This window comes from Phascolarctos cinereus, unplaced genomic scaffold (genome assembly GCF_003287225.1).
Source record: "Phascolarctos cinereus isolate Bilbo 61053 unplaced genomic scaffold, phaCin_HiC Scaffold_726;HRSCAF=1367, whole genome shotgun sequence".
Taxonomy (NCBI): domain Eukaryota; kingdom Metazoa; phylum Chordata; class Mammalia; order Diprotodontia; family Phascolarctidae; genus Phascolarctos; species Phascolarctos cinereus.
Window position 1 is genome coordinate 86913855 of NW_027556098.1, and position 25487 is coordinate 86939341.

General features: G+C 37.1%; 1 protein-coding gene across 4 annotated transcripts in view; it reads left to right on the plus strand.

The window, feature by feature from the left end:
* Positions 1-25487, plus strand: part of COL8A1 (collagen type VIII alpha 1 chain) — a 216215-nt gene that overhangs the window by 113758 nt on the left and 76970 nt on the right. For 3 of the 4 annotated variants that reach the window (XM_020978336.2, XM_020978335.2, XM_078146650.1), the window contains exon 2: positions 20086-20213. The gene's annotated coding sequence lies outside the window, so the exon portion shown is untranslated. The remainder of the gene's footprint in view (positions 1-20085; positions 20214-25487) is intronic. The other variant, XM_020978338.2, reaches the window with a different exon arrangement.

Below are 25487 nucleotides of genomic sequence, written 5' to 3' on the forward strand. Positions count from 1 at the left end.
CCTTGGAAAAATCATAATAATATCTGTCAGTTTGGAATATGCCAAGATTTACTCATCCTGTCTATATTAAGCCAGTAGGGAGTAGATGTGAGGGAAAGGATAGGGTGTAGGTTGTCACTGAGACTACGGGCTCCAAGCTAGTATTGTCAGGAGGAAAATCCATTCTCTCCTAGCAATATCAGTAAATATTTGTCCTCTTGGTGATATAAAGATACAAAATAATTCATGTAGCCCATTCTTGCCTCATCTTTTTTTAATTTTAAAATACTGATTTAGTTGTATGCAAAAAACAATAGAGAGAGGCAGCACAGCCTAGTGGTAGACAGAAGGCTGGTCCTGGTATCAGGAAGACTTAGGTTCAAATACTATGATATATAATCGCTCTGAAGTCATTGGTAAGTCAATTAACCTCTGGCGAAACTTCCAGATTACATCTGACTGTTGAAAGGCTCCTTTAGGTGAAAATCTAAACAAGAATGTAGCCTAATAAGCATGGAAATTCAAATCTAGAGGAAGCCAGACTAGATCTCTTTGAGTGCCTGAACTATGGTAGTTTTTTTATTCTCAATATGAGGAAAATAAGGAATAGGGGAGAAGTGACTTGCACAAGGATATCAGAGTGATAAGCGGCAGAACCAACATTGCAACTCAGTTCCCCTGATTCCAAGTCAATATTTTTTGCATATGTACTTATTGCCTCCCGGCACAGACTATAAGCTCCTTGAGGGCAAGAACTATGTTACTTTGTCTTTGCATCCTTAGTACCTAGTGAAGTGCTTGGCACATAGAAGAAGCTTAATAAATGCTTGGAGACATTTAATATATGCTCACTGGTTGCTTGGCTTATTGGCTGCTTACCCAGAACCCCTAAAAGTGTGCTTTTGGTCTAAGGGGAATCCAAACACAGGGTAGCACTATGAATCTAGAAGGGACAATGTAGAATCCTCTGGGACATCTAAGGGTAAACTGGATGTTAAGGGATTGTCTCCTGGCAACCTGAGTTCAGTTCCCCTCTGAGAGGCATCTCAGGGGCTACTGTTGTTGAGTGGCTTGTTTCCTGTATTTGCTCTTCTAGTGCCTTGTGTGTGTGTGTGTATGTGTTTGTGTGTGTGGTTTTGTTTTGGGTTTTTTGTATTTATTTTTTCACTCTTGTGAGTCAACCTATCAGTTAACAAATACCTATTATGCACCTGTTATGTGTCAGATAAAAGTGACACGTTTGCTGCCTTCAGGCAGCTATAGGCTGTGTGCTAAATACTACCTCGGCCCAAAGAGGCACTTTTACTATTTCAATCGACATCGTTTAGTTCCTAGTTCCTATTACTTTGCAGGCACTGTGTTAAGTACTAGGGTTATAAATACAAAGTCTCTGTCCTCCAGGAAAATTCTATTAAGAAGACCGTGTGTACATGTATTGGAAGACAAAAGATAAACTCGCAGAAATTTGGGGAAGTAGAGCATTAGGAGAGGGAGATCACAAAAGACTTCTTGTAGAAGGTGTTGCTTTATCTGACTTGAAGGGAATTAGGGACTAAAATGCGGAAGTAAGGAGGAAGCTGTCTTCTATTTTCCATGGATGGAAGACAGCCCTTAAAGTGGTCCCCAGGAAGATGATATGATATGACATAATATCTCTCCTGCTAGCAAGCCTCAAGCTATCATTTCTCAATTTCATCCCATAGTTTTAATTCCCACTCCCATCATCCTTTTTCATTCTAGGCTACTAACATTCAAAGATACATATCTAGTTTGCACCTCTAAGAGATACTGACAACATTCAGTTCTTTTATGTTTATTTGTTCTTTGTTGAATTATCACACCACAAAATATGAACTTTTGTTCAGAATATATGCCTCATCAATAAAAGGTTTTGTATTTCCAGCACCTCACACACATAGTAGGCACCTAAGTGCTTATTTAATTGAATTGCCCTGTGGTGATCTAGTGGCTTTTGTGCCAAAAAGACGATTTATATGAAGTATGTCAAGGGATTCAGGGATCTAGATCTCTGAGATCCTGAGAAGCTGAAATAATACATAGAGTTTTCTTCTTTTTCCTTCGCCTCACTCCCCTGCAGATACTCTGCAATTCAATGATGTTGGTCTCCTCGCTGTCCCCCTGAACAAGATTCTCCATCTCCCAACTTCATGCATTTTTACTGTCTGTCTCCATGCCTGGAATACTCTTTCTCGTCTCTGCTTGCATCCCTGACTTCCTTCAAATCCCCACTAGAATCCCATACTATACAAAACACTTTCCCAATCCCCCTTCATGCTGTATACCTTCCCTCTCTGAGATTTTCTCCAGATTATACTGCGTGTATCTTAAATGCTGCTATTTACTTACATATTGTCTCCCCATTCGACTGTGAATTCTCTGACAGCAGAGATTGTTTTTGTCTTTCTTTGTATCCCTAGTGCCATTTAATAAATGGCTTCATAAATAATAGGAGCTTAATAAATGCTTGTTGATTTAACTTTTCCTAATTATTGGGATTGAGCTGTGGTTTTAAAATTGGATTTCAGTAGAAAGAAAGAGTATTCTGCTGTCCTAAGATTTCAAATAAAAAGCTAAAGAGGGAATGTGGAGTACTCTTACAACTAGGAAGAACTGAATTCAGAAACTGCCTATGACACGTATGAGCTATGTAACCATACGTAAGTCACCTGACATGTCTAAGCCTCAATTTCCTCATCTGTAAAATGAGGATAATAATGCCTGTAATACCTTACCTCACAGGGTTGTTGTGAGAGCCAAATCAGATAATGTATAAAAAGTGATTTGCAAACTTTAAAGCACTAAATAAATGTCAGCTGTGAGTGTTTTTATAGGCAGCTGAGTAGTACAGTGAATAGAACATCAGGCCTGGAGTCAAAAAGACTCATCTTCCTGAGTTCAAATGTGGCTTCAGATACTTACTAGCTGTGTGACCCTGGGCAAGTCACTTAACCCTATTTGCTTAAGTTTCTTCATCTGTAAAATGAGCTGGAGAAGGACATGGCAAACCAATCCAATATCTTTGCCAAGAAAACCCCAAAATGGAATCATAAAGAATTGGACGTGACTAAAAAATGATTGAACAACAAAAAAAGTGACTCTTTTTGCAAATGGCAGTCTAAGGAATAGAGAACTTCTTTTATCAGGTAGGAAATGGGGAAAGATGAAGGGTTTAAATCTCCTTCCTACAGGTCACACGACTTACATTCTATCACAGAGACAGAAAACTGGTGTAGAATCCCCATCTTCCATTTCTTCCCATGTAGCCTTGAGGAAATGACTTGGGTTTCCTCGTCTTTAAAATAAGGGGGTATTAGCTGAGCTCTCAGATCTCTTCTACCTCTAAATTTATGATCCTATTTCTAGGTACTGGGAATAAAAAGATAAAAACACAGTCCAAGTCCTCCAGATGTTAGTCTGAAAGGCAGCAGCAACATGTCAAAGCAGGTGAAATTACCTTATCCCTTAGACTCTCAGTTTCCTCCCCTGTAAAAAGGGAATGGTGATATTTACACTACCTACTACACCCAGAGTTGTTAGAAGGAAAAGGCTTTTCAAACTGTCAAGAACTATATAAAAGTGCTCTGTTATAAGCAGTTCTGGTAGCCAGCAAAGTAAACATTCTTTTTCTTAAGAAAAACAAAATAACATAAAATTTATTTTTTAAAAAATTTAAATAAATTTTAAATAAAAATTTATGCTGATGAGCTCTAGGTGTCAATTCTTCAGCCCCAAAGTGACTTGTAATTATCTCATTCACTTTTGCAATGTATTTACAAACATGTACATTTTTTCCCATCTCTAAAATTCTAGGTTTTCTCATGAGATGTTAATTTATATTTCCAAACTTATTTTTCCTTTTTCAATGAATAAAAATCCATTTTCTCTCCCACCTTCCCTCCACCCAATTGAAAATGAAAAGAAAACAAAACTCTAGTGACAAATATTCATAGTAAAGCAATAAAAATTCTTATACTGGCCACATCCAAAAATAAAGGGTGGGGGTCCTCAATCTGCACCCTGAGTCAATCACCTCTCTGTCAGGATGCAAGTGGCATGTTTCATCAAGAGTCCTCTGGAACTGTTGCATTCATTGGTGAGTTTCCTGTCCCCTTTTTTTAGAGGGTGGTGAGAAAGGATTGTGTATAGCACTAGTACTCTAGGTTTAATGAAAGCTATTTCTCTTCCCCTGCCCCAATTCTCTTTCCCTCACCCAGAGTCTAACCACAGATTTTTATCCTTTCTTTCCTTTTAAACCTCTCTTTGACATGGACACTCCTTGGTATAAGTTTATTTTGTTTAAACTAATTGATCCTTTTATCTATTCTTGTCTTATTCCCCACTCTCCTTTCTCCCCTGTTTCCTTGTTGAGTGAAATGTATTTCTGTACCCAACTGTGTCTGTATTCTACCCTCCTTTGACCAATTTCAATGATGGTGAGGTTTAAGTGCCATTCCCTTCACCCACACATACTGCTTTCTCTTTATTTGTATAAATTTCAACTTGTTCACTCAAATTGTGTGAAATAGTGTGAAATATTTTTCCCCACCCTTCTGCTCCCCCTCACCCTCCCACCCCCGCCACTCTGTTTTCTTAATGTATTTTAAGGTTAAGGATTCCAAAGTACAGTACAAGATGGCAATCTCCCATAAAAACCACTTATGTTACTAGGGGAAAAATCTGAAGGGTAGGTGACTGACTAGTAGTGTACCCATCATCAAAGACCTCATGTCAGGGAGAAGGGGGAAGGTACTATTCTCAGAATATGGGGTTCCCAGTGCAGCCTTGTATTCTACATGCCCTAAGAAGTGGCTTAGAAGGTAGAGGTGGCTGCTGAGATCTTAAGTCCCAATCCTGGTCAATGGCTAATGCTTCTAAAGAGAAAACTGTCATGGCTGGAAAGTGGGGTACCACAAAGTATTCAGGAAGAAAGTGGAGTAAGCAAGGAGAAAATATTTGCTTGGGGATGGGGTGGGAATATTTACAATAAGAAGGGCAATAAGGGATGAAGGAAACAGGTCCACTGAGGGGCCCTGGGTGGATTTGGTCCTTCAAAACAAGTAAAGTCTGGTAGGTTTTCATCTGGGTCATTTTACCTGGGCATTGGGGAACTTGGAGTGAGAACCCTGGACCTTGTATGCAGATCAAAGTGCAAGAACTGCTGATGATTTATACTGGGGTGGGGGTGGGGCGTGTGGAGGGAAGTCTGGGAGATTGGTGGCTAGCTGAAATCCAGACTCCCCACAAGTAGGAAAAAAGGCTTTGGGGTCTTACTATACAGGTACTCAAAGAATTTAAGCCTTCCCGGCAGCTTCATCATTTAGTGGTATTGGGAAGATACTAGATTCTTCGTGTTGGTATATGCATTTTCCTCTACTTTTCCTTTCTTATTTTAAGATCATAGAATCATAAAACAAACAAACGAACGAAACATTCCCAGGCTCTTTGTCTTACTAGACTCTCTCTGTGACTCCTGATGATGATGATATGGTTCTGAGAGGATACATATATCATCTCTACATTTTAGAATGTAAATAGTTCATCCTTGTTTAGTCCCTTATTATTGATCAGTCATATTCACCTTTTTATGTTTTTTCTTGACTCCTGTATTTATATTTTAAAATATTGTATTTTAAATGTAATAGTTTATATAATAGTTTTATATTATATTATTTTAGATTTCATGTATTTTAAAATATTTTATTGTACATTATATTATTATATGTTGCATTAAAATATTTTATATACTATTTAAAATATTATATTTTAAAATATAGAACCACTAGTCTTTCGTCATGAATGTTGGGAAAGTCATCTAGTTCATTAGAGATACATTTTTTCCTCTGGAGAATCTTATACTCAATTTTTCTGAGTCAGTTATTCTTGGTTGCGAACTTGTATCATTTGCCTTCTGGAATATGGTATTCCAAGCTCTCTGCTGCTTTAAAGTGGTGATTGCAAATCACGTGTGGTCCTGACTGTGGCTCCTTGATACTTGAATTCTTTCTTTCCCAACTACTTGAAGTATTTTTTCTTCTTTTTTTTTTAAGTATTTTTTCTTTAACCAAGAAGCTCTGGATTTTGGCTATAATGCTCCTGGAAGTTTTCATTCAGGAGTCTCTTTCAGGAGGTGACAGGTAGATTCTGTTCTATTTTTACTTTGCCCTGTGGATCAAAGAAATCTATGCAATTTCCTTTTATGTTTTTTTTTTTTTTGAGATGTGATGTGTAGGCCCTTTTGCTGGTTATGGCTTTCAGGTAATCTAATAATTCTTTTTTATTTAATTTTTTATTTTTAGTTCCACATTCCCTTTTTTCTTCTAACCCCTCTCCCCACCATGTGGTGTAATAGTCTTAATCATCTCTGCTCGGTTTTTTTCCTGGTCAGTTGTTTGTTATGTGATACATTTTATAGTTCTACTTTTTCTGCCATTTGATTTTATTTTAATATGTCCTATTGTTTCTTAGAATCATTAACTTCTTTTTGATCCGTTCTAATTTTCTAATATTCTGTTACTTGGGTAAGTTGTTGCACCTTTTATGCCAACTTATTAGTTTCCGTTTTTTTTTTTAGCTTCCCAATTTTTCCCCTAGTGAACTCGTTTATTTTCCAATTGTTCCCTCTAGTGCTCTCATTTCATTTATAAAAATCACTTTTTAAATTCTCACTTTATTGCTTTAGGAATTCTAGTTGAACTTGTGCCCAAGCTGTGTTCATCTTTGAAATTCTGCCTGTAGACATTTTAGTCCTTCTCTTGTTCTGGATTTGGGTCTTTGAGTATCCCAGTCTCCATAACAGTTCTTTATAGTGGGAGTCTTTTTTTGCTTGCTCAGTCTTCCAATGTTACTTCCTAGCTTCTGACTTTTAGTTAGAGTCAGTCTCTGAGCATTTCTGGATGGAATTCTGGGCTATGCATGGTCTTTTTTTCTTCTCAGGGCCTGCTGCTGCTTTCTAGAGGTACTGAGCATTATGTTATCAGGATCTCAGAGACAGCTCCAGCTGGAGACCTACAACTGTCAGTGAACACAGAGTAGTCTGAACCAAAGTAAAATCTCAATGTTACCTTCCTGGTCTGAGCTCTAAAAGTTCCTGACCTGTGTTTGGGTCTGAGTGATATAACTGTGGATTTGCCATCATGGTTGGAGCCTCAATATCTTGCTGATAACCCCAGCCAGATGGAATGACAGAACTGCAGGTTCCCCTTTCCTCTAGGTTTCCCAACCTAGTTCTCCCATTAGAGGCTTCAGACTGGGCCGGGGGATGCTCTTCTCCTGGAGGCAGAGTCACACAATTGATGCTCACTTCCATACTTGTTCCTTACTCAGTACACAGCCTAGGGCCCATGACCAGTTTTTCCCTACACCACCCCTCCCCATTCAAAGCAAAGGTTGCCTCCTCAGTCTTCACTAGAACTGTGACCCATTAGTGAGTACTGAGCAACGGAATTGCCTGCTGGTATAAGTTCCTGATCCTGGAATAAGGCCAGGCCCTTCTGTCCATGATGTAGGGTCTTTTCTTGCCCCAGTCCACAGCTGCAGGCAGGCCCCCTTTGATTCTTGGAATTGGAAAGTCCTGGCCTATACAGTCCTGGCAATACCCTGACCATAGATAGTGTCCACAGACCTCTCTGTTTCCCAGCTGACCTAAGCTGGAAAAGTAACTTAGTGTAATTTTTTTTTCTTGGATTTCCCAATTAGGACTCAATCCAGTATGTATTTTATATCTTGTGGAGTTGTTGTGGGAGAGAGTTTGACTGTTCTACTTCCTTCTGCTCCACCATCTTGACTGGTCTCAAGAATGCCTCTATTAATTCATTTCTAAAGAATGAAACCTTTTTCAAAGATATCACAACAAATTTAATGAATATACCCAGTAGAATTCTCTGCATTCTCTGATTTTATTCTAGATAAAAAATACTTCTAATTCTTTATACATTTGAGAACTGATTTCAAAAATACAAAATGAATCGTATACTTCAATAATCATTTATTAAGTATGTCTGATATATAAGGCACACTGCCTAACATAATCACCTTAATTTTATAGTTGCTTTCAAGAGTGGATTAGAAAATCCCTCTTGCTTAAAATTGTCACAGTTCATTTCCTCTGTCCTACTACCTAAATTTGGAGGGCTTCAATCCTAAGGAGTCATTTCAGAATGTTTTGAGTCACCTCTAAATCCACTAACAGCCCCATCGAAATTCAGCATGGTGTCTTCCTACATATACATGTAGGGCTCAATAAAAGGCAAGTTCTATGTCTGAATGACTTGTTTCCAAATATTTACCTAACATATAATGCTGGGTTCTGGCACTAATTTCTTTCATTGAAATGTCACATATTAGTAAGAGACCATTCAAGATCCCATGATTTTCCAGATGTTTCCCCATGTTTTCATGGATTGCCACCTTTTGCTAACCCAAGGTCAATTTATGTCTGAATATCCACACATCCTGCCAAAGGACTGGATTTGTGTATCCACTCTTCTCTTCTAGACACACACTGTGCAGGACCTATGGAAGCGGCCATGTGCCAAAGGGACTAGGGATATTGATTTTTTTTTTCTTTACTGCTCCTGAGTAATAGACCTCCAACTACAACTATCAGAGATTAAATTCCTTTACTTGAATTCTGAATACATGATTCATTATAGAACATGCAATATCATTGCATTGCACAAATACCAAATCGAATATCAAATGTTAGCATTCTTTTCTCACCACATTTTCAGCATTTAGTTTATTGTTATTTTAGTGGCAGTCAGAATAATCATTGACTTTGTTGTCCAGGGACATGAATTCAAATTGGTATTTGATCCTGACTACCTAAATGACCTTGAACAACTCACTTTTTGGACTTTCAGGAACTCTGTGTCTTCATCTGCAAAATCAAAGTATGGGACTAGGTGGCATCTAAAATTTATTCCAGCACTAAATCATCTCCTAGATGGGCTTCCTGACTCCAATTTCCCTTCTCTCTCTAATCAGTCCTAACTAATCTTCCTAAAATGCTGATTTTATCATGTTATTCCTCTACTTGTAAAGTTTCATGTTACCCCTCAGGTAAAATTAAAGCTTCTTGAGTTGGCATTTGAGTCATTCCATAAGCCTTGCTTTCCATTATCTAACCATATCCCTCAATTCTTGTGAAGTCATTTCAGACTCCCCACCTCAAACTTTTCTTGGCAAAGATACTGGAGTGGTTCGCCATTTCTTTCTCCAGCTCATTTTACAAATGAGGAAACTGAGGCAAACAGGGTAAATGACTTGCCCAGGGTCACACATCTAGTAAGTGTCTGAGGCCAGATTTGAACTCAGAGAGTTGAGTCTTCCCGCCTCCAGTCCTGGTGCTCTATCCACTGCACTATCCTGTACTCTGTACAGTGTTCCCCAACATATGCGTCCTCTTCTCCCATCAAGCCAGTCCCCTTTCTGATCTCTCTACATTATGTTCTCATTCTGAGTTCTCTGTCTTTGTTTATAATGTTCTACCCTTGCAATTGTCTTCTTCAGGTCTCTATACCTATCCTTCATTGCACAGACCATCTTCCACCTTTGCCTCCAGTAGGCCTTTGTAGACAACTCATTGTTCTCTGAATTCTTTTTTTTTCACTCACCTGTAATGTGACTGAGTATAATGTTATTTTCGCCACACAAAAAAAAATATTGCTTAATGATATGCTTTTGATTTATAATTGTTTCATGGATGTAAGTCTTGCCTCTTCAACAAAATGTAAACTTCTGGTGGTGGGGGAGGGGAGAAGAGGTAGTGTCTTATTAATGCCAAGCACATAGTAGGCGCTCACTAACTATTTATTATCCATTCTTTACCTTAATGATGCTAAACTGGTATCCTGGAATCCTACTGGAATGGGTAGCCATATGAAGAAGACATTTTGCTTTTTTTAGTTTATCATTTATTTATTTTTAGCATTCTTTTCTTTTTAAATTTTGAACTCCAAATTCTTTCCCTCCCTCCCACTTACTGACAAGGCGAGCAATATGATATCAATTATAAATATTAAATCATTCAAAACATACTTCCATATTAGCCATAGTTTTCCAAAAAAAGCAAGAAAAATAAAGAAAGTATAAAAGTTATCCTTCAATTTGCCCTCAGAGTTCATTAGTTCTCTCTCTGGAGGTGGATAGAATTTTTTCCATCATGAGTCCTTTGGAATTGTCCTGGATCGTTGTATTGATCAGAGTAGCCAAGTCTTTCACAGTTGATCATCATTACAACATTGCTATTCCCGTGCACAATGATCTATTGGTTGAAGAAGACATTTCAATGTATGCTCTATCATTAGTACCACTTCCTTTTGCATATGAAAGATAATGCTAAATGTCGTGGAAGCTGAGACTGTGATAGATGACTGTCCCTTCGACTGTTAATCATAATATTTTGCCTTAAATTCTTCCCTTGTGGCAGATGTCACAAATATCAAGTCAATGTTCTCATAAAATGCTCAGTATAGTGGATCGTAAGATCATTTAGAGCTGGAAGGGACCTCAGTGGCCGTCTACTTCAATACTTTCATTTTACAAATGAAGAAACCAAGGCAGAGATGATATGACTTGCCCCAACTTGTGCTGGGAGTTAAGCGGCTGAGTTTTTTCAAACCCAGCTTCTCCAACTCCAAATCCCACACTATTTCTACTATACCATGCAACTTCTCAAATAGCTTTGTTTTAGAAGAGACAGACGGTAACAAGCATTTATTACGTGCTCTGTGCCAAGAGCTGTGCTAAGTGCTTTACAAACATTTTACTTGATCCCCATGACAACCTTGTGAGGTAGGTACTATTATGGTCCTCACTTTAGAGTTGAAGACATTGAGGCAGATAGAGGTTCAATGACTTGCACAGGGTCATGTAACTAGTAAATATCTTAAGCTGAATTTGAACTCAGATCTTCCTGTTACCCGACCCAGTGACCTATCTGCTATACCACCTAGCTAACAACTTTAGGCAATTAAAGCCTATTCCTATACATATGAATTAAATCCTCCTAAAATAAGTGTTTGATATTATATAGATGGTGAAAATAAAAATAATAGTTAAAAAAAATGACGAAAACCTATAGCATGAATTTCATTCAATACTACGCAAGTACATAGGGTCAAGGCAGGTAGGTGGTACAGTGGATAGAGCGCTGAGCCTGGAGTCAGGAAGATTCATCTTCCTGGGTTCAAATTTGGCCTCAGACACTTATTAGCTGTGTGATCCTGGGCAAGTCACTTAACCCTATTTGCCTCAGTTCCTTTATCTATAAAATGAGCTGAAGAAAGGAAGTATAAATCACTCCAATATTCTTGCCTAGAAAACCCTAAAGGGAGTCACAAAGAGTAGGACACAACAGAAAACAACAACAAAATAGGGTGAAGGATTAGAGCTTTGATTACATGAGATTAAGGAAAACTCCCTCTACACTTTTCCTATAACTCATAGTCTTAACGAGTTGCCTAGAGCAGTGATATCAAACTCAAACAGAAACATATCCCTGCAGGCTGCATATTGACTTAGACAACCACAAATTAACATTATATTATATCTTTATTTATTTTGTTGAGTATTTCCCAATTAGCTTTTTAATCTGATTCTACCGGGTAGCCCACAGCCTCAAGTTTGGCCACCTTGGCCTAGAACAGGGCTTCTGAAACCTTTTCCACTTGTGACCCTTTTTCACCCAAGACATTTGATGCGACCCAGGCATATAAATATATAAAATAGATATACAAATGAAACATTTACAGATAATAAATCATTAAAAAAAAATTTTTTAACCAGTCTTTGGTATATGTATAATTTTACTATTTATTAAAGAAGAAAGAAAATTTGCATACTAATGACATGAATGTGCTTATCTACTTTTACATAAAGAATTAAATTTTGGCAGAATATTTGACACTGCAGGATGTAAAGTATCTTCAACATTTTTCAGAATTGATCAATATTTTGATTTTATAATCGTCAATGCTATGTTCAGAACTATGGCTGCAATGAAGTCATATGATACAACACAGGCAAGTGCTGCCAGAAACATCTCAGATTCATTACGCGTTTGATTTTTAATTAATTTTTGGTTGTTGCACACTCAGAAACCTTTTACTGTTGCCACATTTTTACATGACCCCCATATTCAGTTATTCGACCCTATGGGGGTCAGTTTAAGAAGTGCAGGCCCAGAGTACTAAAAGGTTAAGTAACTTGCCCAGGGTAAAACAACTAGTATATGTCTGAGCCTAGATCTTACTAACTCAGAGGCCAACTTTCTGTTCACTAGGCCCACTGCCTCTCATGAAAGCCCTAAACTAAAATCAAATGCAATGGAAAATATTCATGCCAATCCATTCATCCTCCCCAGAGCCTAACAGAGTGCCTAGGACATAGCGAGTGCTAAATAAATTTTGTTGATGGGGCAGCTAGGTGGTGCAGTGGATACAGTATCAGTCCTCCAGCCTCAGACACATGATACTCACTAGCTGTGTGACTCTGGACAAGTCACTTAACCCTGACTGCCTCAAAAAAAAAAAAGAAAAAAGAAATAAATTTTGTTGATTAATTGAACTCTATTAAGTCTTTTTATTTAGATGTTTTTAGAGAAATATGCTTGGGGAAGATAGGTTGTTTGGATATTTCTTGGGAAATGTTGAGTCAGAACAAAATGGATCAATTGTATAAAATTTTATTGCATAAGGATGGGGGAATGGGGATGCTATTCATCAATTATGTATGGCGTCATGAGTCTGTCCAGGGTTGGCTTGAAAGTGAGCATGAATAGACATCTCTAGAGTCTCCTCTACCCATCCTTTTCTAAGGATTTGGCTCCTTTGATTCCTTCCAGAAGAGGAAGTAAGTGGCTGGAGCCAGAGGCTGGCCACTCTGCCCTCCTCAGAGAAAGGGTACCAGGCTAGAATTATATCTGTCTGCCCCTCAAAAAAATTGTTAGTTTAGGTAGAATAATTTTAGGTCCAAGCTGAGCCCAAGATCACTATCCCTTAATGGGGAAGAAATAGCCCAAGATATATATCCAAGGCTTGACTCCCTTCCCACCAAGTACCAGTTTGAACAAAGAACACAGCAAATAAACTCATTTATTCAAGCAAATAGCAAAAAGAAATCAAAGAAGGTATACAAATGAGAATATACCATTTAATATACAGAATTAATAAGCAAGGGGAGTGAGGGAGAGAGACAAGAAGAGAAATGGAAAGAGAGGGAAGAAGGAGGAAATAAAGGAGAAAAGGAGAAACAAAGGGGAGAGGGATGCAGGGAGAGTGAAAGAGGAGAGAGAGGGAGAGAGAGAGAGAGAGAGAGAGAGAGAGAGAGAGAGAGAGAGAGAGAGAGAGAGAGAGAGAGAGAGAGAGAGAGAGAGAGAGAGATTACAGAGTAGCAGATTTTACCCAAGGGAAAATTCCCAAAAGTCCATAGTGTAGTAAGCTAGAGATAGGGAAATGATCAAAGCATTGCTTCCTCTACACATCTTCTTTTCCCCAGTCTTTCCTCCCCTTCAGGCACATGAGAGTCTGTAACTACATGTCTTCTTTCTCAAAGCTGGAAGCCAGAAACCAGTATCTCTCCACCTGCCATGTTCAAAGTACCATGCCAGGATACCGTAAATAGGGAAGGAAGGAAGAAAGAAACCCCTGCCCTTAAGGAACTTACATTTTACTTTGGGGAAGGGGAGGTAGATAAAGCCTTCACACACATAAGTAAATAACTGGCAGACCTAGAAGGGAATATGACACTAAAAACAAAAGGAATAAGAAAAAACTTACTGGAACAAGTGGCACCTGAACTGAATCTTGAAACAAACTAAGGACTTTGAGAGGCAAAAGTGAGGAAGGAGTGCATTCCAGGCAAATGGACAGCCTGTGCAGAGACCCAGAGACAGAAAATGGAATGTTGAGTTTGAGGATTAGCTGCTAAGCCAGTTTGGCAGAAATGTAGCGTGTGTGAAGGGATCAATATGAAATAAATGTAAATGGGAGTCAAACTGTGGAAAGTTTGAGATACCAAGCTGAGAAGTTTGTGTTTTATCCTAGAGGCAAAAGGCAGCCACTGAAAGTTTTTGATTAGAGAAGGAACAACTGTTACAGATCTGTGTTTTAGAAAAATTAATTTGGCAGCTGTGCAGATGGATTGGAAAAGGGAGAGGCTAAAAAGGGAAGATGAAATAGGATGCTATTACAGTAGTTCAGGTGACAGGTAACGAAGGTTTGAACTGGGATAATGGCCATGTGAGTGAAAAAAGGAGGAATGGGAGATAAAATTGGCAAGCCTTTGCAGGGGATGAAGGAGACTGAGGAGTTAAGGAAGAAGCAGTCATGATATGTAAGAAAGAATACTCTTCTCGAAGTTGGGAACAACTGTATTTGAATCCTAGTTTGAAATAGCTAAATGACCTCAGGCAAGTCACTTAACTTCTCTGGAACTGACATTCGGTTTCCTCTCTTGTAATAGAAGAGTACATTACCTCACAAGATTCTTATAAGGATCTGTCAATAAGCATTTAATTAAGTGCTTAATGGTGCCAGAAGATTACATATATATTTTACAGACTCTAAAGTACTATATAAATGATAGCTATTATTGCTATCCAAGATCTGAACCTGCATGACTGAAAGGGAGATAGTGCCCTCAAAAGAAGAAGAAAGAGGAAGAGGAGGAGGAGGAGGGGGAGGAGGAGGAGGGGGAGGACGGAGAGGAGGGGAAAGAGAGAGAGAGAGAGAGAGTGTGTGTCTTGAGTAAGAGTTGGGGGCAGGGTAGTGGGACAGAGATAAAGAGATGGGATAATGGCACAATATTTCTCATTTTGGAATGCATTTTCACTTTTTAAATGACATCTTTTATCTCTATAGTTCATCATCACAACTTGTAAAATAATTATTATTAAATATGTTTATCAGAAAAGAACTGAGGCAAAGAGATTATTACTTGCTTAGTCAAATGGCTTATTAATGGTAGAGTAACATCTGACTGCTAGGTGTATGCTGCCTAAAATAATTGGTAAACTGATGAAGCAAAAACTATTATCAGCAGACAGGAGAAAATCTAACTTCTTTAAAAAAAATATTTTATTGATATCTTTTGATTTTACATCATCCATATTTCATCCTATATCTCTCCTCCACCCCTCTCCCAAAGAGCCACTTCTTCTAACAAAAAATTTTAAAAAGGAGAGAGAAAAATTGAGTAAAACCAATCATTACTTTTTTAAAAATCTGATGTTGTATGTAATGTTCAAATCCACATCTGTGGACTTCTGCAAAGAAGGGAGAGAGGTGGCTTCACATATCTCTTCTTTGGGGCAAGCTATTCTTTATAATTTCACAACATTCAGTTTTGATTATTTTGTAGTTCTCATTCTTTCCCTTTCCATTGTTGTAATCATTGTGTATGTTGTTCCCTCAGCTCTCTTTATTTCCCTTTGTATCAGTTTGTGTAAATCTTTCCATGTGTTATTGTATTCTTGCTTGTCATTTCTTACAGCACAGTAATATTCCATTAGATTCATGTACCATATTATGTTTAGCCTAATCCAAGGGTATCTACATGTTTTTAATTCTTTTTTATCACAAAAAGTGCTACTATAAATATTTTGGTGTACATGGAGTCTTTTATTTAGTAAATTATACCCCTGGGTTTTATACCTAACAGTAGAAACTCTAGATCACAGAGTATGGACATTTTTAGTTACTTTGTTTATAAAATTCCATATTGCTTTCCAGAATGATTACACCAGTTCACAGTCAGCCAAAAATCTAATAGTGTTCCTGTCCTTCTACAACTCTCCCATACTATTTTTATTTTTTGCCAGTTTTCTGGTTATGATTTGAGATCTCAAGTTTATTTTGATTTGCATTTCTCTAATAATTAATTTTTGAAGCATTCTTTCATATGGTTGTTAGTAGTTTCTATTTCTTTTTTTGAGAATTGTTTGTTCATGTCATTTAATCACACAGCAACTGAGGGATGTTTTTTGGTCTTTTAGATTTTTGTTGGTTGTCTGTATCTTGTGTATCAAACATAAAGGTTTTTTTCCTCAGTTGACTACTTCCATTCTTTTCCTTGATGTATTAATTTTGTTTGTGCAAAAGTGTTTCTATTTCATGTATCTTTTGTATCTTTATCTTTATCTTTCATTATTCCCTCTATTCCTTTTTTTAGTTAAAAATTCACTTCCTGGCTCTCTGGGAATGGGGAAGGGAAGTAATATATGCACAAATTTATGTCATAAAAAGTGCTATCAATAAAAATCTATTGACTAAAAAAATTTTTTTAGAGAATTCATTCCCTCTCAATAGCTGTGAAAGGTATAGGATCCCCATCTCTTCTAAGGTTTTATGGTATAGTCTTTAATATTCAGGTCACATATCCATTTAGAACTGATTGGGGAATATGGTGTAACACATTGGTCTAAGTCTAATCTCTACAAGATTGCTTTCTATTTTTCCCAGAAGTTCTTATTAAAAGGGAAGCACTTTCTTGAGTAATTTATGTTTTGGTGTTTATCAAACACTGAATTACTAAGTTCAATTATTTCTATTTCTTTATTTAGTCTATTCCATTGATCTACTTCACTCTTTTTAAGCACCAAATGGCTTTGATTTTTGCTGCATCATAATATAGTTGGAAGTATGGAAGTGCCTCTTTCCTAGCTTTTTTCTATTATTTTCCTTGATATTCTAGGTCTTTTACTTCTCTAAATGAATTTGCAATTTATTTGCCTAGATCTGTAAAATACCCCTTTGGGAGACTGATATATAGTTAAATATGTAAATTAACATTGATATTGTTGTCATTTTTATTATATTGGAGCAATACAGCCATGAGCACTGAGTATTCCCCCAGCTATTTGTTAGTCTTTATTTCTTTAAGGATCATCTTATAATTCAATCTATACAAGCATTGAGTGGCCTTTGGTAGATTAATTCTAAAATATTTTATGCAATTTATAGTTATTCTGAATGACTCTTTTCTAATTGTCTCTTGGATTTTGTTATTATTATGTAGAAATGCTGTTAACTTTGTGAGTTTGTTTTGTAGTCTGCAAGTCTGCTGAAAATATTGTTTCAATTGGTTTCTTTGCTGATTTCCTAGGATTTTCTAATTAAATCATTATTTCACCAGAATAGGGATAGTTTTTGTCTCCTCTTTGGCTCTCATTATGCCTTTAATTCCTGTCTCTTTTTGCTATTGCTAGATTTCTAGAGCTATATCAAATAATAGCAGGAAAAGGGAGTAGGCTTGTTTTACTACTATATGTATTGGGAAAATTTCAAATGGTTCCCTATTACATATAATGCTTACTTCTCAGTTTAAGCTAGATGCTTGTTATCATATTAAGAAAAGATTCATCTATGTCCCTTCTTTGTAGAGTTTTTAGCAAAAATGTCAAGAGCCTTTCCCCCATAACTGTTGAGATAATTGCATGGTTTGGGGATATTTTTGTTTTTAGTATAATTATGTCAATTATCTTCCTAATGTAGAACCATCCTTCCATACCTGGTATAAATCCAACTTGGATACTATACATAATCTTTTGGAGTAATTGCTATAATCTTTTATGCCAAGATTTTATCTAATATTTCTGAATCGATTGATTCATTCATTATAGTGTTCTATAGCTCTCTTTCTTTGCTTTACATTTCTCTGAGTAATCAGGAGAATCAGACCCTATATTTGGCTCACAGAAGAACTTAGAGAGCTTTCTTTCTCAATTTTTGGAAATAACTTGTGCAGTATATGTATGAAATCTTGTTTCTAAGGCTATTTGGACCTCTTGTTTCCTTTTCTTCTTGTTGTTGTTTAGTTGTTTCATTTGTGTCCAAGTCTTTGTAACTCCATTTAAGGTTTTCTTGGCAAAGATACTGGAGCAGTTTGCCACTTCCTTCCCTAGTTCATTTTACAGATGAGGAAATTGAGGCAAGCAGGGTTCAGTGACTTGCACAGGGTCACACAACTAGAGAGTGTCCAACCTATTTTGGATAATTTAGGTTGAAAGTGTGAATCCTGTCCAATGAAATAAGAGAGACTCCCATTAAAGTTTTATTTTTCATTCAATTAAGGTCAAGAAGTCATATGACATAGCAGAGAGCTGGAATGTTTTACAGTCAGGAAGACTTGGTTTCAAGTCTACCTTTAATATATGGAAATATTAAGCAAAATCTTGGCGAAAAGACTACAGCAATTAATCCAAAAGCTCATTTGTTATATCCACATTGGATTTATACCAGGGATGGAAGGATGGCTACATAAGGAAGATAATTAACATAATTAGCTATATTAAGAACAAAAAATATCCCCAAACCGTACAATTATCTCAATAAATAGAGGAAAATGGCTCTTGACAGTAAATATTTTTGTTTAAAACCCTACAAATCATGGACATAGAAGAATCTTCTCTTAATATGATAACAAAGACCTGTCTTAAACTGAGAAGTTTAATATATGCCTAAAATAAAGACCTGGGTTCGAGTCTGCCATTGAGGATGACTTCAATTGAGTCATTTAACCTCTTGCTGCTCAAGAAACTCTCTAAGACTATAAATTACATCCAAGTTGATGATATATGATTCTCTACATTGATGAAATCACAAGTTCAGACCAAAGGGCAAGGAGACCATTTGAAAACTTGTACTTCAATTTGCTGCGTAAGTCAATAAGAACTAGAATGAGCTTGTCAATATGAAATCATGATGTTAAGGGGATGTTGCCAAAGAGATTGATACTATAAAGGATTATAAAGAGTTATAAAGTTGAAAATCATTTCACATGATAAGTTCTAGACATGAATGATTAGATGTCACAATTTTCTCCTTATATTATAACCTTCTCTGAGAAAGAAACAAACCTTTATTCTTATGTTCTAAAGAAATAGTTCTCCTTGGGATATTTCACATAAAATAATTTATCTGCAGTGAGGCAGCATGAAATAGTGCTCTAAAGTCAAGAAAGCCTGGGTTCAAATCCTACCTCAGACACAAACTCGCTATATGACTGACCCTGGGTTAGTCACATAAGTCACAAGCCTCTCTAAGACTTTATTTCATTAGTAAAATGAATGTAGAATTGATGACCTCTAAAGTACATTCTACCTCTAAATTTATGATCCAATAAATTACTCTCCCAGGATCTGCCTTACTAAAAAGCAAATACCATAAAACCTTGCTATTTTATTACAAAAGGGAAAATGCCATGTTAGTGAAAAATCCAAAATATATATGTATAGGTACATATATAGGAAAAATGAAAAATACACTTCTTTTCAATGTACAGTTGTTCAGTCATATCCAACTCTTTGTGTCCCTGTTTGGAGATTTTCTTGGCAAAGATACTGGAGTGGTTTGACATTTCCTTCTCCAGCTCATTTTACAGATAAGGAAACTGAGGCAAACATGTTGAGTGACTTGGCCAGGAACACACAACTATTAAGTGCCTGAGGTCATACTTGAACTCGGGAAGACGAGTCTTCCTGCCTCCCAGGCTGGCACTCTCTCCACTGCACCACCACGCTGACCAATTTAGTAACTAAAAGCTACTAAAGCATTACTAAGTAGACGTACTATTTGACGTGCTTTAGTGAAAGACGAAATTCATTTAAAACTGACACAAGTGTATGCAAATGTTATGCTGTTGTGAATTTAAGATGTCCCGGAAAGTTTATTTTCTCAAATATATAAACTGCCCTCCTTCAGTCTTGTTTTCAGCATGAATCTACATGGCAAACCCATTCCTTCATAGAGAATACACCAAAACATCAACTTAGACCCTGTATGTAAATTATCACAAATTTCAAAGTAGTGGATTCTGAATTAGCTATAACACTATACTGCTTCATTAGACTAAACTATGTGGAAACAATATGCAGAAACAAGGAGAAACTCCATTCTGCCCTGTAAGTAACAGGAGAGAAAAGGTAAGGGGACAGCTTTCAATAGTGCTTAAATATGAAATTGATGTTTTTTCAAATATCTTTATTACTTGAATTCTTCCATAACCAAAAAGTGGCTTGCTCTAATAATAATTCAATATCCTCATACTGTGCAGATTTCATAACATGGGTCTTTTTTCCATCCCCAGGGGCTGATCTAAAACAAAACAAGAGAAGTTGTTCCTTCTGTTGAAGAGACAGATACCAAACCCAGACCTGCTGTAAGTCAAAAACAAGTTCATCAGACTACGATTCTTCCCTCTTTCAGAGTCTAAATGTAAGTGTACAATATCTAGACCAGGGCTCAGAAGGAGGTTGATGAAGGGGGGAACACCTGCCCATGTGTATGGGACAGCTCACAGATGCTACCACTGCTCGTCCATCCTTCATTTTTCTTTTCCTCATCCATTCTAACTACCCCTTGGGCACCAGTGGTGCCGCAGTGAGAGTTCTAAACAAAGTCTTGCTCCTGCTGAGCTCTATGTAACCTGTTCACCTATTCCAGGTTCCCACTTCCCTCCCTCATCTAATGCAAGATGTGAGAACATTGTTAGTGCCTGGTTTAGGAGTTCCAAATAGCAAGATACATGCACTACACAGGATCTGAACTGATTTTTAAACCCAGGCATGTTAAATAGCGTCTTAAACATAATCAGCTCCATAGGAGCTGCTGAGGTACCCAAGTGCTTGCCATATGTGGATAGCTTGATTTTACTGAGAGGTTTCTTTAACATGAGCTTCTTTCATGATTAAATCATAGGGTTTCCAAGTAATAAAAGACAGTAGATTTTAAAAATAAATAATTCCCATACAAATAGAAAAATTAATATTATCATGTATCTCCTAATATTTTCCATACATACTTTTCTATCATTGTCATATGAACCAAGGTTTTTCTTCTGGTGATATTTCTGGTTGTGAGGTATGGATTTTTAATGAAGAAATGATTCTTTTCCTAAGGAAGAACTAATGTTTTTGAAATATCACATCATTCAATAAATGTGGTATCATATACACATGATATTGAAAATATCCCTAGTTGAAAAATGCATACCAGTACCCCCTTTATTCCTTGATCAATCTCTAAATAGAAGCAATAAAAATGTAAAGTACACCATTAGCTTTTGAACTTTGATGGAAAAAGATTATGCCCTCCATTTCTGACAAGTAGACATTATCTCATGGTATTCATAGTCATCTTATACTTACGACTATTGTCTGGTCTCAAGTGTAACTTTTGGAAGCACTCTTTATTTCCTAATATGCAATAAAACAATGGCTTCTTACATTTTCTTAATTTTATTTGGTAATGAAAAGCATGAGCTTCACTTCTGAAGAATGGATAACTGAGATTCTGGGGCATTTAGGATGGTGAGGGATGTGATTATAGATTTTTTGAAATACAGTATATAGCTAGCCATTTAGTTACTGCTATATCTCCATGGCATAAAGAAGTGAAAATACAAAATACACCCTCAATAAAATACAAAAAAGAAGAAAGGAAGGAAGGAAAGAAAGGGTTCTCTGAAATTATTTTCTTAAGGGCATTTCAATTCACGCTATTAAAAATTATATGCACTGATTATTTATGGAGAAAGTTTATCAAAGAACTAAATGAAAGCTTTTAGAAATGATTATCATCCCCCTAAGTATATTTGAATAGAAAGCTGTCTGTCTTCTTCATAGCTGAGGTTTGCAAAACAGTTGGTGAAGGAGGCGAGATGAGAATTATATTCACAATCTCAGACCGTCTCTGAACTTAATCCAAAGAAACATAATTGCTGAAACTAAAGGCAGGCTCAGCTTCTGGATTTCCTGTAACCAAATCTTACTGCCAAGGGCACCAATGGGTTCATACAGTTAAAAAAAAACTACAATAACAATGCCAAATAAAATAGTGAAAACCTAGAAGGTGACAGGAGAAGAGAGGAAAGAGGCGAGGAAAGGAGAGAAGGCTTGTGAAGTTGCAACAGGGATAGAAAAAAATCCATCTTATACTTTTTTATAAAACACAATCCTTTGTTATGAAGAGTCCCAAGGTATAAGGGCAATAAAAATCACAGGATGTCTAATAAATGATTTAAACAATGAGCAACAGCAATACGAACAAACCAAAATAAACATAATGTTCAAAATCGTTATCAAGTCAGTTACGCTTAGGAATTGGACATGACAATTTTCTGATAAGAATAACCGACTGAAAGTCATTCTTAGGCATAGGAATTGTGATTGAATAAAGAACTTTTTGAATGTGTATATGCATTGCATGGGGAAGAAGGGCTTGGCTTGTTACACAATTTCATATAGTGTTAAACTCATTCAGTGTTCAAATATGGGAATTTTATGTAGTAATTTCAGTACCATTTAAAAATAATTTTGATTAAAAGTTTAAAAAAAACCTACAAATGTCAAGACCAGGATATGGTAACAGGAAAAGTCTCAAACAACATATGAACTAAGAAATGGAAATGCATTGTAGTCATTGATTCTCTATGTAGATGTACACATCTGTATTACAAATGTATAGACAGATTTTCCCCCTTGGAATATTCTGGAAGCACCATCCTGAAGTCCTCTTTGCCCCATGACAAATTACTTTAATTCCTGAATCATAATCTATAGAAAGTATTATACATAGATCCATATTTTTCATGAGCTAAAAACAGAAACAAGTTTTTTTTTTTAAATGACCTCCAAAACAACCATCCCTTTGCCTATTTCCACTTTCTGCTGAGTGGAATGTCTCTCCTGGATTCACAATAAAGAGGTAGCACCTTGCACCCGGGGATTAATGAACTACATCTGTGACCAAAAATACCCATGGAAAACCTGCCGGATTGATCTATATCTGTTTTATTAATCATGCACACTATAGAAGGGCCTTTTTTGTGGTTGTACTGTACGTTGGAGATAAACAGACTGGGGAAAACCACAACGCATTTTGGAAGCCATTTGGAGCTTTGAAGAATGTGGGTTTTTTCTACTAAATGACAGCAATAAAGTACAACATTTGACAGCTATAGCTTGAGTATAAACTCACTTTCTGTTGAGCTTTACCACTGCAGATGACAGCAGTGCTAAATACAGTGACCCCAAAGATTGATTAACATTAAGAGTTATCATTTTACCAAATAAAGATAGGATAGGGAGAGGGAAGGATTTTGTTTACCAGGTGGGGGGTTGAGAAGGATGGATAATTTTGATTTACCAAAGGACTTTTTTTTAAACCTAGCCTAGAGTGTACAGTCTAGTGAAGCATATGGCTGGAAGTCAAATGTCCCAGATTCTATTCTTGTCTCTCCTAACAATGAAGCATGTGGCTTTGGGCAACTCGTGATGATTGTTACATGTACGGTTAAAATGGCAGACAAGGAATGATTGAAAGATTTGGTTGTTCCAAGCCCAAAGCCCTGAATCTAAATGGCCCCAGTGTGAAGCAAAAGACATGTATATTAGCCTCAGACTCTTGTATGCCCATCTAAAAATGTTCAAGAGGAGTGTTTCAGTGATGATAGAATGGAAAGAATGCCATAGTTGGGTGTTCAAATTATGGGTCTTCGATCTAATACCTATGTGTGAGATTTAACCTCTCCAGGACTTGGTTTCCTCGTCTATAAAATTGGTGGGGGGGAGGGGTACAGAAGAGGGGTCTCTGGGACGAGGTAGTCCCTAGGGCCCCTTCTAACTCTAACTCTACCATCTTATGATCCTGCGAAGGATTGGTAGTGAAGTGGTAGCTGGTAGTGAAGTATTTAGCCTCAGCAGATTAACATGACTCACATCCATCCTGATCCCACAACATCCTATGCCATTCGTTCCCACCTTTAATCTTCCATTACATCAAATTCCTCACTTTTACAATGAATTCCTTACCTTCTTTTTCCTAGCAAAGTGACTTAGAAAAATATTTCATAGGAAAAAATACTATTAATTACTATTCTTCATGTTCACATATTACTCCCAACTTCAAAACATTATTCATTAATAGTTGTTAATGAACAAGCCATTAAATAGATATGGTGAATCTAAAATAATTATTTTCAGTATTAATTTACTAAAGCATAAAGTAAATTATATTTTAACAACAAATTTTAAAAAGTTATTACATTAGCAAATTTGTAAATATCCCCCAACAGTAACACAGGGTAGGTACTATGAAAGACCTACAGAAGAGTTCAGTGTACTGCTTAGAGCAGTAGTCCAAGCCAATGCAAATTTTAGTGACTCTTCTACAACATGGTGTAACTATTATAGTACATGCTTATCTCACTTCATACAAAAAAAAAACAGAATTATAAACGAGATAAATGGAGGGCTTAATTGCTTTGCAAAAGAATTTTTACTTTACAAAATATCATTCAGAACAAAATTCCTTTAAACAATGAGCTACTCAATAACATATGACATGAGGACTGATTTATAAAAACATGATTGTTATACATACTTTCAGGAACATTTCTACTGTCTGAGTGAAGAATGCCTATAGTATACAATGTTGCACGTATTTTACACTATGTCACTACCTGGGGCCTAGTTGGCAGAAGAATGGACCAGATGGGGATGGCTAGGAACCAGAGACTAGACAGACCCACTGGGGCAAGGCAGGTGATCCAGGAAGGTACTAGCAGCAGGCAATAGAAGGAAGTCTAGACAGGAGGGTGGAGTGTCAAGGGAGTCTGGCAAAAGGCAATAGGCAGAGGTCCAAACAGGCAGATGCTTGGCCTCAAGGAGGTCTGGCAGCAGGTAGCCAGGACCCAGCCATGGGGACTAGGGTTCAAGGGCAGAACTCCAGGCTCTAGGAGAACTGGTGAAAACAATAGTACAGGTACTCAAGCTTATGGAAGCAGGACAGGACACTAGTTACTAGAACTAGGAAGAACACGCTAGACCAACTAGAAACCTGATGGTTCTGAGCCACCCAATCTATGGGCCCAGATGTCCTTCTATTTCCCCTGCCTGGGAAACCGGAGTTATCCCAGAGCCTGTTTGCTGTGCAAGTAGAGGATTAAGTGGCTCCAGCTGTGGAGACTGTAAGGCTAGAAGCTTGGGGAAAGGGAGCCAGATGGATCATTATTGGACACTTCCCTCTAGAAATCACAGGCTAACTAAAACCCCTCTGAAGAGAATCTAGACAGAAATCAAAGTGACACCAAAGCTTGTGACATGTAGAAAACTAAAGGATGACTGCAGTTTCCTATAACACAAATATGTTATGGGAAAATAATGTTGTTTGGGGATCAAACCTAGACTTGGATACCACATCAGACCAGGAGAAGAACATATGCCACCGGGGATCTAAAGCAAGGAAGCCAAAATGCAACCTGTCATGAGTTACATTTAAAGCTTGCACTCCTAGTAACTAATGAAGACAAATATTTTTAGTGTCTCCTGTTATGACAATCCTTTTCCTCACTCTGGTTCAAGATAAGGAGAGAGATGTGGGAAATTCAACCTGTCTAGACAAGGCTGGAGAAAGTCATGGTAGAATTAGACCCCTTTGATTTTCTAGAGAAGGCAATCATTTTTCAATGAGCCCTAGCATACAGATCAA